Here is a 3711-nt window from a genome sequence, read left to right as displayed (position 1 = left end):
TTAAGGACACCAAGAAGCCCTTTCCTCCCACCACATGACATGGCTGCCTACCACATGGATGCTAGAACTTGCTTACTTAATCTTTCAGATGGGTCAAATGATGCTTAGCCCTGTCCAAAATCCTGCCCTCCTCAACAAAGTTCTCAACAAAAGGGAGCAGCCCATCCAGTTTCATATCCTGGGGAAGAAACTGTTTATAACTTCTGCTTAGAATTGGACAGGGTTTTTTAGGGGGGTGGAGGGGGAAGGAAAGAGAAAATTATTTCACAAAAAATATCAATAAAATATTAATTTTCCATATTATGAAGAGCAAAATTAGCAGAGCCAAGAGAACATGTTATACAGCAACAAATTTTTTTGAAGAATAACTCTGAATTTCTACCTCCAGAAAAAGAACAGACAAAAATATGCATGACAGTTTTACATATTCATAAAAACACACATAAATACATATATTTGTTGAATTATGTCTTCTCTAGTATAAGGAGAGGAGATAACAGATTTTTTTATGTAATAAACTAACAAGTTATTTTTTTTTTAATTTAAGAGCAAATATACTAAAACTGGAAGGATACAGCAAAGATTAGTATAGCTTCTGTGCAAGGATGGCATGCAAGTTTATGAAGTCCTCCATATTTTTAATGTTTTACATGATACTACATGTGCAACCTGTATCAAATTATATGCCTTCTTGGGGAGAAAGAAGGGGTGAGGTGGGAGTAGAGGGAAAGAATGAAGTAGATTTTGGGACATAACTAATGTAAGAATTTTTTCTCTTGGATAAGCATATTTTAATTTATTATACATTTATAACAAATCATATGTTACAATATTGTTATGTTACACATTATATTATGTTATATATAAAAATTTTAAAAGAAATCGTAAAACAAAAAAAGAGAAAGGAATGGACCTAGAAAGTATTGTTTGGACAATGCTAAGCCAAGGTGAAATGTAAAATGACTATTTAACAGTCTCTCACAGACTACATCATGTCTTGTTCTTCTAGGTATTAACTTCCTGAGTGAGTATAACAATTATTATATTTACTATATCCTGTTTTGAGTCTCTTGTCAACCTGTGTTTATGAGTGTTTTGGTTTAAATATTCTTGGCATTGAGTACATAACCATCCCAAATTCTTTTCATATTATATACACTGAACACTTTCTTACTTCCACACCTCTCAGTAGAGGCTAAGACTGCCAAGAATCATTCCTTGCTTTGAATCAGATCACTCCTTGCCTTGGTCCAAAACAGTTAAACATCTTTACTGAAGGGAAGCCAGCAGTGGGTTAAATTTTTGGTCATGTTTTATCATTAATTATTTGTAGCTATAATTAGACGTCTCATTAAATAGTGTTCCTAAGTTTTTAAAGTTGTTTTACTTTACATTATTATCATATTATAAAGTTAGTTGATCATTGTACAATATTGCTGTTACTGTGTACAATGTTCCCCCAATTCTTATTTCACTCTGCATCGATTCATGTAGATGTTTCCAGTATTTTCTGAAATCATCTTGTTCATCATTTCTTATAGCACAACTGTATCCAATCACCAACATATACCACAAGTTCAGTCATTCCCCAGTTGATGGACATACCATCAATTTCCACTTTTTTGCCACTACAAAAAAAAAGAGCTGCTATAAATATTTTTGTACAAATAGGCCTCTTCCCCCTTTTTTATTATTTCTTTAGATATAGACCCTGTCAGTAGTGGTATTATTGATTTGCTCAATTTTATGGCCATTTGGGCATAGTTCACAACTCTACCAACAATGCATTAATGTCCCATTTTTGCCACTTTCCCTCCAACATTTATCACTTTCCTTTACTGATATATTGGCCAATCTGATAGTTGTGAATTGGTACCTCAGAGACATTTTAATTTGCATTTCTCTAATCAAAGGTGATTTAGAACATTTTTTCATATAATTCTTTAAAGCTTTGATTTTTTCATCTGAAAAATGCTTGTCCGTATCTTTTTTTTACTTAGTTCTCTATAGAGATTTGAGATTTGACAAATTAGATTTTTATTTTTTTATTTGAAAAATTTTATTTAATTAATTAATTTAGAATATTTTCCCATGGTTACATGATTCATGTTCTTTCCCTCCTCTCTTCCTCCTCCCCCGCCCCTCCCCCATAGCCAACAAGCAATTCCACTGAGTTTTACATCAAGACCTAGTTCCATGTCATTAATATTTGCATGAGGGCGATCACTTAGAGTCTCCATCCCCAATCTTATCCCCATCTACCCATGTGATCAAGCAGTTGCTTTTCTTCTGTGTTTCTACTTCCACAATTCTTTCTCTGGATGTGGATAGTGTTCTTTCTCATAAATCCCTCAGAATTGTCCTGGATTATTGCACTGCTACTAGTAGAGAAGTCCATTACATTCAATTGTGCCACAGTGTATCAGTATCTGTGTACAATGTTCTCCTGGTTCTGCTCCTTTCACTCTGCATCAATTCCTAGAGGTCTTTCCAGTTCACATGGAATTCCAGTTCATTATTCCTTTAAGTACAATAGTATTCCATCACCAACAGATACCACAATTTGTTCAGACATTCCCCACTCAAAGGGCATCCCCTCATTTTCCAATTTTTTGCCATCACAAAGAGTGAGTCTATAAATATTTGTGTACAAGCCTTTTTCCTTATTATCTCTTTGGGGTATCAACCCAGCAGTGATATAGCTAGATCAAAAGACAGAAAGTCTTTTAAAGTTCTTTGGGCATAGTTCCAAATTGCCATCCAGAATGGTTGGATCAATTCACAACTCCACCAACAATGCATTAATGCCCCAATTTTGCCACATCCCCTCCAACATTTATTACTTTCCTTTGCTATCATTTTAGATAATCTGCTAGGTGTGAGGTGGTACCTCAGAGTTGTTTTGATTTGCATTTCTCTAGAAATTAGATTTTGTCAAAGAAATTTATAATAAAATTTATCCCCCCAACTTGTTGTTTCCTTTCTAATCTTGGTTACATTGGTTTTGATTATACATTTTTAAAATTTTAATATAATCAAAATTATTCAGTTTTCATCTTATCTCTTTGCCTCTTGGTTGGTCAGAAATTACTCCCTTTCCATAGATCTCCCAGGTAAACTGTTGTATATTCCCCTGATTTATATATCTAAACCTATTTTGACCTTATCTTGGTATAGCATGAACTATACTTAATTTCTGCCATACTATTTTCCAATTTTCACAGTAGTTTTTGTTTAAAAGTCAGTCCTTATTCCAAAAGCTGTAATCTTTGTGTTTATCAAACACTAGGTTGTGTGACAAGGAAATCACTTTAAAAGACTGAGATATATTAATTTAAGGTCGCCAAGGAATTCAGTTATGTAATTCCTAAATGAAAACTCAAGTCAGCAGTCAACCTTTTATGGAGTTTAATTACAAACAGGAGGAAGAAAGGTATTAGAGATAGAGAGAGAGAGAGAGAGAGAGAGAGAGAGAGAGAGAAAGAAAGGGGAGAGAAGGGAATAGGGCTTAAATACCCCTTCTGTTTAGGCTGGGCCAAAAGGCCCAAGCCCTTAGATAGCTGAGGCAAAGAAAAGAGATCAGTCCCTATCACTCACATGACCAAAATGGAGAAACAGTCTTAGGGGCCTCCACCTCCAGCTTCCTTCAGAGCAAGCTTCTCAGAGCAAAAACCTCTCCAACCAACCACCCCTCAGTCCTCAGACCCCTCT

The 3711-nt window shown here is 34.8% G+C and overlaps 1 non-coding gene across 1 annotated transcript; it reads left to right on the top strand.

Annotated features, from left to right (window-relative positions):
- The first annotated feature begins 537 nt into the window (after window positions 1–537).
- Window positions 538–640, top strand: LOC130456637 (U6 spliceosomal RNA). The gene has a single exon (XR_008915706.1). It is a non-coding gene; the product is annotated as a U6 spliceosomal RNA (small nuclear RNA).
- Window positions 641–3711: the final 3071 nt, after the last annotated feature.

Source organism: Monodelphis domestica, chromosome 1 (assembly GCF_027887165.1).
Source record: "Monodelphis domestica isolate mMonDom1 chromosome 1, mMonDom1.pri, whole genome shotgun sequence".
Classification (NCBI taxonomy): Eukaryota; Metazoa; Chordata; class Mammalia; order Didelphimorphia; family Didelphidae; genus Monodelphis; species Monodelphis domestica.
This window is presented reverse-complemented; position numbering and strand designations above follow the sequence as displayed.